This window comes from Schistocerca nitens, chromosome 6 (assembly GCF_023898315.1).
Source record: "Schistocerca nitens isolate TAMUIC-IGC-003100 chromosome 6, iqSchNite1.1, whole genome shotgun sequence".
NCBI classification, from domain to species: domain Eukaryota; kingdom Metazoa; phylum Arthropoda; class Insecta; order Orthoptera; family Acrididae; genus Schistocerca; species Schistocerca nitens.
The window spans coordinates 748,073,419-748,089,460 of record NC_064619.1 but is presented as its reverse complement, the minus strand read 5'-3'; the positions used below and the strand labels follow the sequence as shown (position 1 = coordinate 748,089,460).

At 43.4% G+C, this 16,042-nt stretch overlaps 3 non-coding genes across 3 annotated transcripts; 2 read left to right on the top strand and 1 right to left on the bottom strand.

Annotated features, from left to right (window-relative positions):
* Positions 1-4,298: 4,298 nt before the first annotated feature.
* Positions 4,299-4,373, bottom strand: Trnat-ugu (transfer RNA threonine (anticodon UGU)). Its single transcript has one exon. It is a non-coding gene; the product is annotated as a tRNA-Thr (tRNA).
* Positions 4,374-4,589: 216 nt separating this feature from the next.
* Trnat-ugu (transfer RNA threonine (anticodon UGU)) lies at positions 4,590-4,664 on the top strand. Its single transcript has one exon. It is a non-coding gene; the product is annotated as a tRNA-Thr (tRNA).
* Positions 4,665-5,029: 365 nt separating this feature from the next.
* Positions 5,030-5,104, top strand: Trnat-ugu (transfer RNA threonine (anticodon UGU)). Its single transcript has one exon. It is a non-coding gene; the product is annotated as a tRNA-Thr (tRNA).
* The last annotated feature ends 10,938 nt before the right edge of the window (positions 5,105-16,042 follow it).

Below are 16,042 nucleotides of genomic sequence, written 5' to 3'. Positions count from 1 at the left end.
GCTGTGCTGGTACTGCGAACAGCTGAAAGCAAGGGGAAACTACAGCCGTAATTTTTCCAGAGGACATGCAGCTTTACTGTATGATTAAATGATGATGGCGTCCTCTTGGGTAAAATATTCCGGAGGTAAAATAGTCCCCCATTCGGATCTCCGGGTGGGGACTACTCAAGAGGACGTCGTTATCAGGAGAAAGAAAACTGGCATTCTACGAATCGGAGCGTGGAATGTCAGATCCCTTAATCGGGCAGGTAGGTTAGAAAATTTAAAAAGGGAAATGGATAGGTTAAAGTTAGATATAGTGGGTGAAGTTCGGTGGCAGGAGGAACAAGACTTTTGGTCAGGTGATTACAGGGTTATAAATACAAAATCAAATAGGGGTAATGCAGGAGTAGGTTTAATAATGAATAAAAAAATAGGAGTGCGGGTTAGCTACTACAAACAGCATAGTGAACGCATTATTGTGGCCAAGATAGACACAAAGCACATGCCTACTACAGTAGTACAAGTTTATATGCCAACTAGCTCTGCAGATGATGAAGAAATTGATGAAATGTATGAAGAGATAAAAGAAATTATTCAGGTAGTGAAGGGAGACGAAAATTTAATAGTCATGGGTGACTGGAATTCGTCAGTAGGAAAAGGGAGAGAAGGAAACATAGTAGGTGAATATGGAGTGGGGGGAAGAAATGAAAGAGGAAGCTGCCTTGTAGAATTTTGCACAGAGCATAACTTAATCATAGCTAACACTTGGTTCAAGAATCATAAAAGAAGGTTGTATACCTGGAAGAATCCTGGAGATACTAATAGGTATCAGATAGATTATATAATGGTAAGACAGAGATTTAGGAACCAGGTTTTAAATTGTAAGACATTTCCAGGGGCAGATGTGGATTCTGACCACAATCTATTGGTTATGAACTGCAGATTGAAACTGAAGAAACTGCAAAAAGGTGGGAATTTAAGGAGATGGGACCTGGATAAACTGAAAGAACCAGAGGTTGTAGAGAGTTTCAGGGAGAGCATAAGGGAACAATTGACAGGAATGGGGGAAAGAAATACGGTAGAAGAAGAATGGGTAGCTCTGAGGGATGAAGTAGTGAAGGCAGCAGAGGATCAAGTAGGTAAAAAGACGAGGGCTAATAGAAATCCTTGGGTAACAGAAGAAACATTGAATTTAATTGATGAAAGGAGAAAATATAAAAATGCAGTAAATGAAGCAGGCAAAAGGGAATACAAACGTCTCAAAAATGAGATCGACAGGAAGTGCAAAATGGCTAAGCAGGGATGGCTAGAGGACAAATGTAAGGATGTAGAGGCTTGTCTCACTAGGGGTAAGATAGATACTGCCTACAGGAAAATTAAAGAGACCTTTGGAGAGAAGAGAACCATTTGTATGAATATCAAGAGCTCAGATGGCAACCCAGTTCTAAGCAAAGAAGGGAAGGCAGAAAGGTGGAAGGAGTATATTGAGGGTTTATACAAGGGCGATGTACTTGAGGACAGTATTATGGAAATGGAAGAGGATGTAGATGAAGATGAAATGGGAGATAAGATACTGCGTGAAGAGTTTGACAGAGCACTGAAAGACCTGAGTTGAAACAAGGCCCCGGGAGTAGACAACATTCCATTAGAACTACTGATGGCCTTGGGAGAGCCAGTCATGACAAAACTCTACCATCTGGTGAGCAAGATGTATGAGACAGGCGAAATACCCACAGACTTCAAGAAGAATATAATAATTCCAATACCAAAGAAAGCAGGTGTTGACAGATGTGAAGATTACCGAACTATCAGTTTAATAAGTCACAGCTGCAAAATACTAACGCGAATTCTTTACAGACGAATGGAAAAACTGGTAGAAACGGACCTCGGGGAAGATCAGTTTGGATTCTGTAGACATGTTGGAACACGTGAGGCAATACTAACCTCACGACTTATCTTAGAAGAAAGATGGGGAAGCAGTGGTTGGGAAAGGAGTGAGACAGGGTTGTAGCCTCTCCCCGATGTTATTCAATCTGTATATTTAGCAAGCAGTAAAGGAAACAAAAGAAAAATTCGGAGTAGGTATTAAAATTCATGGAAAAGAAGTAAAAACTTTGAGGTTCGCCGATGACGTTGTAATTCTGTCAGAGACAGCAAAGGACTTGGAAGAGCAGTTGAACGGAATGGAAAGTGTCTTGAAAGGAGGATATAAGATGAACATCAACAAAAGCAAAACGAGGATAATGGAATGTAGTCAGATTATATCGGGTGATGCTGAGGGGATTAGATTAGGAAATGAGACACATAAAGTAGTAAAGGAGTTTTGCTATTTAGGGAGTAAAATAACTGATGATGGTCGAAGTAGAGAGGATATAAAATGTAGACTGGCAATGGCAAGGAAATCGTTTCTGAAGAAGAGAAATTTGTTAACATCGAGTATAGATTTAAGTGTCAGGAAGTCGTTTCTGAAAGTATTTGTATGGAGTGTAGCCATGTATGGAAGTGAAACATGGACAATAACCAGTTTGGACAAGAAGAGAATAGAAGCTTTCGAAATGTGGTGCTACAGAAGAATGCTGAAGATAAGGTGGGTAGATCACGTAACTAATGAGGTGGTATTGAATAGGATTGGGGAGAAGAGAAGTTTGTGGCACAACTTGACTAGAAGAAGGGATCGGTTGTTAGGACATGTTTTGAGGCATCAAGGGATCACAAATTTAGCATTGGAGGGCAGCGTGGAGGGTAAAAATCGTAGAGGGAGACCAAGAGATCAATACACTAAGCAGATTCAGAAGGATGTAGGTTGCAGTAGGTACTGGGAGATGAAGAAGCTTGCATGGAGAGCTGCATCAGACCAGTCTCAGGACTGAGGACCACAGCAACAACAACAGTATTTGGTCGTCTATTTGAGGCCACCAGGGGCTAAGGTCTCCTCCTGGTTATTTTGATGACTTGCTACGTTTGTTCTAATACAGTTTTCTTAAAAAAATGTTCGGAACTACCCTCGCATTGCAAGGATAGTACCGTGCCATTTTTTTCTGCATGGGTAGCCGGTGGTGAAAGGGTACAGTACCGCCCGACATTTAAAATAGGTACAACATACTTCATTATTTTTGTCAGAACAACACATTTTATTCTAATAATAACTCAATCTCAATTAATACAGTGAAGCCGGATACCAGTGTGGGAAAGAATGACAATTTATTTATTTAATTGATCACATGAGCACTCCCACAAAATAAATCCCTACATCTAGTTTGGTGAGATCTGTGAAATGAATGAATGTATGGTCGTCTGCTAACTGCAGATAGTGAACGTGAATATATGATCATCTTTGAGACGATCCTTTGGCCACCTTTGGTGGCACCAAAGAGATGAAACTTACCGGAGCTTTGAGCGCCTGAAATGTGGCTGACCAATACGGTAGCAAGGTGCTCCCCCACTTCGACAGAGGTGTGAGAGAACCTGGAGAACGGCCATGTTTCAGCACTCTGCCACTGGATCTTGTGCTGTTAAGACCTGTTTTAGTTTGTGCTCCGTAATGACAAAAGAGTGGAGACATGGTATGCATGTGGAATATTTAAGAGTAGTTTGAAGTAATAATTTCTCTATTTCAGGAACTTTTGTGGGGAGAATTAAATGTCAGGCAGGTAATATTAATGGGATTGTAGTAATCTTCGGAAGTGACCAACGGTCACAATGAAACCACGTGTAGCAATAAGTTGAAATACTTCCATGTGCTTAAGTTAAGCTGAATTACTAGCGTGTGTACAATAAGTTGAAATATTTAAGAAATAGCGTGTGTACCATAAGTTGAAATATTTAAGAAATGGCGTGTGCAGGACTTGAAATTAGAGACGAGTACTTCCACGTGGTGAGTACTGTGTGAGTCTCAAACTGTGTATGAGACAAAAGATAAAGAGAAGTACTCGTCCATGGTATCAGTTGAGAACTCACGTGTGTGATGAATACATTCTTAATATTACTTTGCGTGATATGATTCCGTGTGACGCTAGATTCAAACTCTGAGAGAGAAGCAAGGTGAGTCGGCCGTCTATCCAGCAACGCCACTTGGCTTGCATTGCACAGGAAGACGTGCATATATCTCCAGAGTTCATAGTAGGAAAGTAGAATTACGAAGTGGGGCAGTGTCGTGTGAAACTGGGATAAATATATATGACGGTAGTATCTGTTCCCGAAAGAACACATACCGTGGATGACCATGCAGCTTTGCTAGAAATGAAATGATAATTAAATAGACACCCTAGCTGCAAACAGGCGTTGATATACTTCACTGGGGACATGTTGAAAATGTGTGCCCCGACCGGGACTCGAACCCGGGATCTCCTGCTTACATGGCAGACGCTCTATCCATCTGAGCCACCGAGGGCACAGAGGATAGTGCGTCTGCAGGGACTTTTCCCTTGCACGCTCCCCGTGAGATCCACTCGTACGGGACTTGGTAGATTAATCTGCCACGAGTAATGAGTATGATGGGCAAACATCTATTAGGCGCACTACGAATGTAGTGGTGTGGACATGTTGGGAATGTGGATCTCACGGGGAGCGTGCAAGGGAAAAGTCCCTGCAGACGCACTATCCTCTGTGCCCTCGGTGGCTCAGATGGATAGAGCGTCTGCCATGTAAGCAGGAGATCCCGGGTTCGAGTCCCGGTCGGGGCACACATTTTCAACATGTCCCCAGTGAAGTATATCAACGCCTGTTTGCAGCTAGGGTGTCTATTTAATTATCATTTCATTTCTAGCAAAGCTGCATGGTCATCCACGGTATGTGTTCTTTCGGGAACAGATACTACCGTCATATATAGTTAAAATATGGCTTCCCGGCCATTGACCTTCTTGTGTGAACGCACACGCTATGCCCGAACTCGTACGGGACTTGGTAGATTAATCTGCCACGAGTAATGAGTATGATGGGCAAACATCTATTAGGCGCACTACGAATGTAGTGGTGTGGACATGTTGGGAATGTGGATCTCACGGGGAGCGTGCAAGGGAAAAGTCCCTGCAGACGCACTATCCTCTGTGCCCTCGGTGGCTCAGATGGATAGAGCGTCTGCCATGTAAGCAGGAGATCCCGGGTTCGAGTCCCGGTCGGGGCACACATTTTCAACATGTCCCCAGTGAAGTATATCAACGCCTGTTTGCAGCTAGGGTGTCTATTTAATTATCATTTCATTTCTAGCAAAGCTGCATGGTCATCCACGGTATGTGTTCTTTCGGGAACAGATACTACCGTCATATATAGTTAAAATATGGCTTCCCGGCCATTGACCTTCTTGTGTGAACGCACACGCTATGCCCGAACTCGTACGGGACTTGGTAGATTAATCTGCCACGAGTAATGAGTATGATGGGCAAACATCTATTAGGCGCACTACGAATGTAGTGGTGTGGACATGTTGGGAATGTGGATCTCACGGGGAGCGTGCAAGGGAAAAGTCCCTGCAGACGCACTATCCTCTGTGCCCTCGGTGGCTGAGATGGATAGAGCGTCTGCCATGTAAGCAGGAGATCCCGGGTTCGAGTCCCGGTCGGGGCACACATTTTCAACATGTCCCCAGTGAAGTATATCAACGCCTGTTTGCAGCTAGGGTGTCTATTTAATTATCATTTCACTGGGATAAATATTAATTGAAGTGGGAAAGCTGAAAGTGATAATGTTGTGATTATTCTCTGTGTAGTATTTCATGTCGTAGTGTGGTGTATGTCATGTAATTTGGGTATGTGTGGTTTTGCATGGGAGAGTAGCAAGGTAGTTTCAAAAGATTAGTGGGTTATGCTTGTTCCTTCGGTACTGCTCGGTCTGGAGGAAAGTTTCGTGATGATGATTGTGAGAGTCGAAGTGTGAGAAATAATAAAAGATCCACCATCCTATCCAGAAAGTGCACTGTAGCGTTAAATAATTACGAGACCATAATATAGAGATTCACCAATGTAAAGCCATGCCCACTGGGAGGAATTTCTCATGTGTTATTGTTGTAGGTTATAGAATTTGTGTGTTTAGGTTAGAGAATTTATCGGAATAAATAAGATAGTGAAAGGAAAAAGATTGGTGGACTTTTCCTTCGAATTGTTTGTTGTCATAATGCCCCGAATTTATAATGTGTGCGCCATTCATATTCAGTGCGGTGGCCACGTGTTGACAAAAGCCGTTAAATAAAAAAGAAAGAAAATGTGGTATTGCCAGTGCGTAGTGTACAGTCAGAGTTCTGTAAATTACTGCTGGTCAGATGCGTGTTTCCGTTGCGTATTAATCGTATAGGAGGATAACTTGTAACTTAAGTGTGAGTACTAGAGTTCATGTTACTCGATAAATAAGAATGAATCCACTCGCTTGGCAGACCACTCATCTTGCAGGCCTGACTGCTTGATGCCACAGTATGAGCAAGGCATGTGGGTGCGTCACATATCTGTGATAATAGTTGATTTTTCCCGGCACACTCTGTAGCTGCTTCAAATTCTGCGGCGAAGGCAAGTCTTGTATGGCACGGAGGTGTTCGGGACTGGGATGTAGGCCTTTGGCATTGAGTACATATCCCAGGTATGGCAAGTCACTAGCAAAAAACACACATTTGTCCTTCCGTAATCGAAGACCATTTTGTCGCAAGACCTGAAATAATGTTCTGAGATTGACTAAATGTTCTTCTTCCATCTTTCCGGAGATCACAATATCGTCCAGATAGTTTGCTGCAGTAGGGACCAACGCACAAACAGTTTGTAGATATTGCTGAAACAATGCAGGGGCGGTTGCACACCCGAATGGCAGTTGTTTGAATTGATACAAACCAAGATGCGTGTTGACCACCAAAACGCACTCGAATTCTTCGTCCACCGGTATTTGCAAGTACGCATCTGCGAGGTACAACTTCGAAAAATATTTACCCGGGCACAGTTTGTCAAAAAGATCTTTCAGGTGGGGTAAAGGAAAAGTTGCAATCACTAGATGTGTATTCACTGTTGCCTTGAAGTCCACACAAAGTCTCAATATTCCCGAAGGTTTTGGCAAAATGACTAAGGGTGATGCCCAGAGAGAAGCCTGCACACGTTCAATTACATCTTGTGATTCCAAATCGTGTAATGTTTTTTCAACCTTATCACACAATGCGTGGGGAACATTGCGCGTTCTGAAAAATTTCGGTTGCGCGTTTACTTTCAGTTCCAAATGTGCTTTATAGTTCTTAGCGCAACCGAGGCCCGGTGCAAAAATGTCTGCAAATTCTTCATATAGACGAGAAACACTGTCTGAAGGCACAGTCTGGTTCACTGATAGGACCTGATTTACTATAGACACGTAAAACAACTGAAAGGAATCGAAACCAAACACGTTCACTGCAGAAGAAGAATGAAGGACCTAAAATGACACAAGTTTTGTTTGTCCTTTGTATGTTGCAAGAAGGCTGTACTGTCCTAAGACAGGGATCTCTTGACCTGAATAGCTAGTTAACTTAACATTTGCGGCATGCAACGGAGGTGTGCCCAGTAGTTTGTAAGTGTCCTGATTGATCAGTGAAACTGGAGCTTTGGTATCGAGCTGGAATGGTATCACTTTGCTGTTAATGCCCAAGTCTACAAAAAGTTTATTGTCCTGCTGACGACAAGAGCGACTGTCTCATGCAACATGAACTGACACTGGTACAAATTCACTTGCCACTTGACGGGAGTTCTGGCGATGTCGACGCACACTAGTTGTGGGACGAACACAGTCACTTTTAGAGAGAGTGGCACTGGGTGGAGTGGAATGAACTACATGAATTTCCATGGGCGAAGTTTCGCGAGCCTGAGTATCCTTGGTTCAATTCCGATTCCGGCGAGAAGCAAAGGGCCTGGAATGGTTTTGAGTTTCTGATCTGAGGTTTTTCTGGCAAACACTCTGAACATGTCCTTTTTTAGTATAGTAAAAGCAAATAGCTTGGCTTGACGGGCAATTCTGACACGAATGTTTAGTAGCGCACCACGAGCATGATTTGAGCACTGCATTTGCTTGCCGGCACAGCACAAGTGACTGAGAGGCAGGCGGCAGCGGCGCGGCCGGGCGCGAGGGCTGTTTACTGCTCTGTGCAGCTCGCCCGGAGGGCCGGTTAACCTGACACACGGCTCGCGAAGTTTCAAATGATTTCTGAGCAAAGTCAAGTGTGTCCTGCCTATCCAATATGTCCATCACTTGTTGAAGGGAGGGATTGACTAGTTTCAAAATCTGTTCCCTTATACGAACATCAGAAACGTTCTGTGCAATTGTATCACATACCATAGTATCTGAATATAGGAGTCCACATTGAACTCAAAAGCACAATCCCTATTAGAGCATTGCAAGGTTGCAACCCACTCCCGATTAGTCTGACCTGCCGTACGTTTTGTACGAAATAAGGTATACCGTTTTGCAACTACATTGACTGATTGTTTGAAATATGCATCTAATGTAGACAATATTTCTTCATAGGACAGAGTTGCTACGTCGCGTCGGGGAAATAATTTGACTATCACAAGGTAGATTTGCACACCGACGGATGACAAAAGAAAAGGCTGCCACTCGTAACCTCGAATTCTGTAGGCGGCGAGATGGAATCCAAATTGGCATGACCACTCCGTCCAGCTTTCCAGTGCAGCATCAAAAGGTCTGAAGGTCAGTGCAACTGCATGTTGTGGCTGCGTTAGCGGTGGAGCGGCGGCTGCAGCATCGTTTTGCATTGCACGTTGGCCCTGGACGAGCTGTTCAAGGGCATCAAGTAATGCCTGCGTCTGTTGTTTCTGTAAGCGATAAAATTCGGAAAGTACTTCTGGAGATTGTGGCGAAGCCATTACACAACGAAATGAGGGCAGTATAGATAAGAACACCGTTTTTACACTTATCGCCAATTTTGTGTTAGCAGAAGAGCCAACACCGTGTTACTAGTGGAGGCCGAAATGCACGCGTTTTAGCTCATGCAGGCTGGCGTGAAGAGGGAAGAACTGTACTGATGTGAGGTCTGGAACATGACACGGAATGAGAATTCAGAAAGTGGACGTAATTAGTTTGATACTTAACTTTAATCCATTAATGATGAACGTAGCTCTTGACGGTACGTGATTCACAATATCATCCCTTCAGAATACATTCTTGAAGTAATTATAGTAACTGAATGTGGCGCCTTGCTAGGTCGTAGTAAATGACGTAGCTGAAGACATGCTAAATTGTCGTCCCTGCAAATGAGAGCGTATGTAGGCAGTGAACCATCGCTAACAAAGTCGGCTGTACACCTGGGGCGAGTGCTAGGGAGTCTCTCTAGACTAGACCTGCCGTGTGGAGGCGCTCGGTCTGCAATCACTGATAGTGGCGACATGCTGGTCCGACGTATACTAACGGACCGCGGCCGATTTAAAGGCTACCACCTAGCAAGTGTGGTGTCTGGCGGTGACACCACAAAAATAAAGAAAATAAATTTTAAAAAATCCAAATAGCCCAGTTGTTTTCTATGCCCCATGCCCCTTCTCCCTCCCCTCTTTAAAAAAATTACGGCAAAGTATGGGAAGTGTCTATCCAATCAGAACGTAGCTTCAATAAATAAATTTTAAAAAATCCATGATCGTGTAACAACATCAGTTCTGCTGTACGTGCCACCCTTCTTTTCCTTGAATCCAGTCAATGACAGTAAAGTATTGTAATTGTAGCGACCCTATCGCCCCCTTTCCTATACTCAAATATAGGCGTTGAAAATTAAAACACAGCAAATCCATCCTTTACCCCTATCTCAACTCTCTCTGCCAGGTATGCCTACTTCGCCTTCTTCCTTGTAGAAAAGACGTCCAACAAATGGAAACAACACGAGAGAAAGCTAATACGCTCGTCAGATTTCGACAACACACAACACATAGGCACATTAACACTGCCTAACATTATACACAGAGGTTGGGTTAGGAAACAGTGCAAAGTTACAGTAATTGTATTTGCATCGAAATTACACACACACACACACACACACACAGATATATAAATATAAAAAAGGAAGGAAAACAGACCCTAGTAATTATAGGGGAATCTCACTCTTACCAGTGACCTATAAGCTCTTGTCTAAGGCGCTTTTAATAAGAGCAGAAGAAATACTTGACAAACAGCTAGGAGAGTATCTGGCTGGACATAGGAAGGGAAGGTCATGTGAAAAACAAATATTAAACTTAAAGAACATAATAGAAATGAGGAAAATCAGGAACTTAAAATATGTAATTACGTTTGTGGATTTTAAAAAAGCCTGTGATTTAATTGAAAGAACTGGGACTAGATACTAAAACAACTGAAATAATTAAAGTAACTTTGACCAATACAAAATCGAAAGTAAAAGTTAGGGGAGAGCTCTCAAAATCATTTGAAATAAAGTCAGGTGTCCGACAGAGAAACGGTTTGTCACCTCTGCTTTTCGATTGTGTGTTAGAGAAGGTAGTTCAAGAATGGAAGAAGGCCATCAATACTAAAGGGATTCAACTAGGAAGAAATCAAAACAAGATCACTGTAGACTGTTTAGCCTTCGCAGATGACATGGCATTGATTACAGAGTCGCTAGATAATGCCTAAAAACAAATAAGAGAACTACAAAAACAAGCAGCCAAAGTAGGAGTACAATATCCTTTGAAAGAACAAAGTTCATGACAAACACCTGTGATGCTCCTCAAAATACTGCAGTTGACAACAATGCAATACACAAAACAGATTCCTTTAAATACCTAGAAATGACAGCTATAGAAATTAGAGTGCACGAAGTGGAAAGAGTGTTTCATATGACCAGAAACGTTTATAACAAAAAGTCCTTGTCCTGGAAGACGAAACTAAGACACTCCCAAACAGTGGCCAGACCTGAAACTATGTATGCGGCACAAACACTTAAAATAACAAGAAATGGAGATCTTCAGAAACTAGAGAAGGTCGAAAGAAGAATTTTAAGTAAAATACTGGGAGCTAAAAGAAACTATAATGCTGAATACAGGTTAAGACAAAACAGAGAGCTATACTTGAAAACTGGAAAACTAACTGATGTAATGAGGAAGAGAAGACTACAGGTTTTTGGACATATATTCACAATGGATAACAACAGACTAACCAAGTGGAGATTCACATTACTCAATAGTTACAAACCCAAGCCCGCATGGTTCATAGAGACTGAAAAGGACATGGAAAACTCTGGAATTACAAAAAACACAGTAGAAAACAGAACAAATTTCAGAAACGCAGTTCAAAAGGCAGAATTTCGAGAGAGAAAGAAAACAACTAGACGAAAGTGAACTCAAGGGGAAAGGGAACAACACTCTAAAAGGATGAAGAAAATTTGGGAACTAAGGAAATCTGATACAATGAAGAGTAGCTAAAGTTGATTCATCGTACCCTTCAAATGGGTTACGCATTATTCATGTAAAGTGGCTTATTGAACTGCAGACACACATACCTCTGTGTTCCGTACACTGTGCAGTTACATTAAAGTGACCCCCTTTCGCAGAGTGGACCGCTGCGAGACGTGCGGGAAGAGACTCAGGGCGGTTCTGGAAGGTACGGGCAGGGCAGGGCTGTGGAGCCAAGCCGACTCCGGTGCGGTGGCCGCCTGCGCCAGGTTTCTTGGTTGATAGTCCATGGCCCAAGCAGCCCGATCTAAGTGGTCCCACAGTTTCTCGATTGGTTTTAAAAAAATGGTTCAAATGGCTCTGAGCACTATGGGACTCAACATCTTAGGTCATAAGTCCCCTAGAACTTAGAACTACTTAAACCTAACTAACCTAAGGACATCACACACACCCATGCCCGAGGCAGGATTCGAACCTGCGACCGTAGCAGTCCCGCGATTGGTTTTAAATTCGGGGTGTCTGGTGGCCAGGGGAGTACAGTGGACGCATCCTGGTACTGGTTAAACCACGAACCTACACTATGAGCTGTGTGACCCGTTGCATTGTCCTGCTGGTAGATGCCATCGTGCTGTGGAAAAACAAGTTGGCTCGTAGGGGTTGAAATATTCCCCAGTGATAGATGCATATTTGTGGTGATTCATTGTGCCTTCCAGAATGACGAGAACATTCACGGAATATCATGAATACCTCCCATAGGCCGCAACGCTCCTTTCTCCGGCTTTTGTGTTTGCCTTCAGACATTTCGCGCCATACGAGCCAACGGCCATCTGTCCGATGGAGCATAAAATACGATTCATCTGAAAAGACCACGTGTCGCCACTCAGTGGGCATCTCGCTGCTGTATTGGCGTGCAGATTCCAGTACTCGTCGTCGATAAGCTGCAAGGGCGCACGAACCAGGCACCTGCTCCAGAGGCTCATACGCAGCAACTCTCCCTGGAGAGTTGTCGAGGAGGAACTGTTGGTAGCCCCTTAGTTCATCTGGACGGTCAGCTGCTCAACAGTTGCTCGAATCTGTCCGTACACATCTGCCCAGCCATCGTTCACTATTATCTATGGGCCTAGATGCACCTCAATTCCTCGGCGATCGTTTTGGGTAGCGTCATGGAGGAAGGTGGAACATTTTATAAACTTAGCTGTTTCTGAAATGTTGCCACCCTAGACCCGTCAAGTCAATGATCATGCCGTTTTGGAAGTCCGTTTCCGCGTTACGGCACCCGGTGTACTGCTTTCTGCGGCCCAGTGACAATTCCCTCCAGCGCTAGTGGCTACCATTTGCCGTCTGTGAGTGGTTGTTGCACGTTCAGGTCGAACATAGGCAACTGTCAGATTAATGTGACTGGACCGTGTATAACAATACTATATTCCTTACACCTGAGATCTCTCCAATAAGCATTTCTTCTGTTTCTCATACATGCACCAACACATACCCCACGTGTAATATTAAAATCCCTATTCGTGTTAAGTTGCGTACTATATTACATACACGCAGACATACACAGACACACACAGAGACACAAACACAAACACAAACACACACACACACACACACACACACACACACACACACACACACACACACACACATACACAGGTGCACACGCGTCCGCGCTGCTAAGCGATAAACGGTAAATACTGAATGCTAAAAGCTGAAAAAATGATGTTGAAACTGGTGTTGAACTAAATTATATCCTTGATTATTCTAATGGAATGAGTAATTTTAATACTTCTCTTCGATTGGTTGGACACAAGTTGAGAGCGGATATGGAGCTTAAAGCAGAGTTGAGCTATGTATTCTATTGACTGATTGATTGTGTAATCGATTTTTATTGATTCATGATGTTACCGATAATTATTACAGAATCTCTGATACGAATGAGAAGGGTAGAGTTTGTGGCGCCATGGGTGATCATGGGACGGTCACATGACCTTCAGCAGTTATTTCGAGATCATCGTGTATATGAATGCCTATAAACACTATATTCTAATCCTACCACAAAAGTTTGTGAAAATTAAAACGTCAAAATCGATAAAATCACACCACTCTATCCTTTGGCTCATGGTACAGCAACCTCTTGAGATGTTCCAAGAAAGATCAGGTAGTCTCCGTAGCAAAATGGTTTTTTATTTATTTAATCTGTGACCCATTTCACTCTCACAGGAGCATCATCTGGGGAAAAAATAAATTTCCTTACTACAATTTATGAGCCATGAATGAGCTATAAAGCAACTGGGAAACCACGATCTGAGGCGTGAAAAGAGTGTAACCATTGACAAACTCACCGAGTAAAAACACACCAGCAGCACTGGCAAGTGCACAGAAACTCCTGCAATCATCAAAAATCGTAGCGTTATCCAACAAAATTAACAGGACACATTCACCGGGTAAAGACACTACATGACTACTGGCAAGAGTACAGAACGTCCCGCAGTCACAAAAAATGGCACGTCATCCAGTGAAACACATACGACACATTCACCTACGGAAATAAATAATAGTGTTTTTCAAGGCGAAGAGCGGTAAGCGAAAAACCATAAGAAACCGCATAAATAAGACTGGAGACAAAGGAACAAATATTGAGGGCTAAGAGACATTGACTCACACACTATGTGAGTAATACAAAGAATAGAATCGCCTAAGAGTCACACGTTACCTGTGTTACGCGTATTCGCCTTTAACGCAACACGGAGAATGTTTACAACAAAGGCTACGTGTGGGGTGCGTCCTTATGGCACACACGTTTACGACTCGTGTCACCGAGCTATGAATCAAAGTGGCCAGACGGAAAGACAGATAACGTGTTTACAGAGTAACGATACACTTAGATCCATAAAATAAGATAAAAACAAGGAACCACAACTAAACCATACCAATGTATAAACCAAAATAAAAGCCTCGAAGTAATCGTGGTTGTTCATTGAGCAGGCATGGGCTCTGAAAACAGACTCTTTTCGAAATTTCAAATTCTTCGAGGATGTCCACCTTCTTGCCTTTTTGTACAACATGCGGAATGTCGAGATCATTTATGGATGGTGCGCGATGGTGAGAAGTTTTCAAATGTTGGACGAAGGGAGAATATTTTTTACGTCGCCCTTTTTTGGTTAAAAGATGCCCATCGAAACGGGCTGTAAAGGACCTCTCCGTTTGGCCAATATAACGTCCGTCACAATCAACACAATTAAGCTTATATACACTACTGGCCATTAAAATTGCTACACCACGAAGATGACGTGCTACAGACGCGAAATTTAACCGATAGGAAGAAGATGCTGTGATATGCAAATGATTATCTTTTCAGAGCATTCACGCAAGGTTGGCGACGGTGGCGAAACCTACAACGTGCTGACATGAGGAACGTTTCCAAGCGATTTCTCATACACAAACAGCAGTTGACCGGCGTTGTCTGGTGAAACGCTGTTGTGATGCCTCGTGTAAGGAGGAGAAATGCGTACCATCACGTTTCCGACTTTGATGAAGGTCGGATTTTAGCCTATCGCGATTGCGGTTTATCGTATCGCGACATTGCTGCTCGCGTTGGTTTAGATCCAACGACTGTTAGCAGAATATGGAGTCGGTGCGTTCAGGAGGGTAATACGGAACGCCGTACTGGATCCCAATGGCCTCGTATCACTAGCAGTCGAGATGACAGGTATCTTATCAGCATGGTAGCAACGGATCGTGCAGCCACGTCTCGATCCCTGAGTCAATAGATGGGGACGTTTACAAGACAGCAACCATCTGCACGAACAGTTCGTTTGCAGCAGCATGGACTATCAGCTCTGAGACCGTGGCTGCGGTTACCCTTGACGCTGCATCACAGACAGGAACGCCTGCGATGGTGTACTCAACGAACCTGGGTGCAAAACGTGCTAAACATCATTTTTTCGGATGAATCCAGGTTCTTTTTACAGCATCATGATGGTAGCATCCGTGTTTGACGACATCGTGGTGAACGCACATTGGAAGCGTGTATTCGTCATCGCCATACTGGCGTATCACCCGGCGTGATGGTATGGGGTGCCATTGGTTACACGTCTCGGTCACCTCTTGTTCGCCTTGACGGCACTTTGAACAGTGGACGTTACATTTCAGATGTGTTACGGCCCGTGGCTCTAGCAGTCATTCGATACCTGCGAAATCCTACATTTAAGCAGGATAATGCACGACCGCATGTTGCACGTCCTGGATACAGAAAATGTTCGACTGCTGCCTTGGCCAGCACATTCTCCAGATCTCCCACCAACTGAAAACGTCTAGTCAATGGTGGACGAACAACTGGCTCGTAACAATACGCCAGTCACTACTCTTGATGACTGTGGTATCGTGTTGAAGCTGCATGGACAGCTGTACCTGTACACGCCATCCAAACTTTGACTCAATTCCCAGGCGTATCACGGCCGTTATTACGGCCAGAGGTGGTTGTTCTGGGTACTGATTTCTCAGGATCTATGCACCCAAATTGCGTGAAAATGTAATCACATGTCAGCTGTAGCATAATATATTCGTCTAATTAATACCCGTTTATGATCTGCATTTCTTCTTGGTGTAGCAATTTTAATGGCCAGTAGTGTATTTCTGATCTCCGGAAGGGGAAGCAGGAACTGTGTTCCCAAATTTCTAGAGAGCACAATGTGTATCTTAGTATTCCTAAGCAGTCTGGCCAAGTCACAACCAAT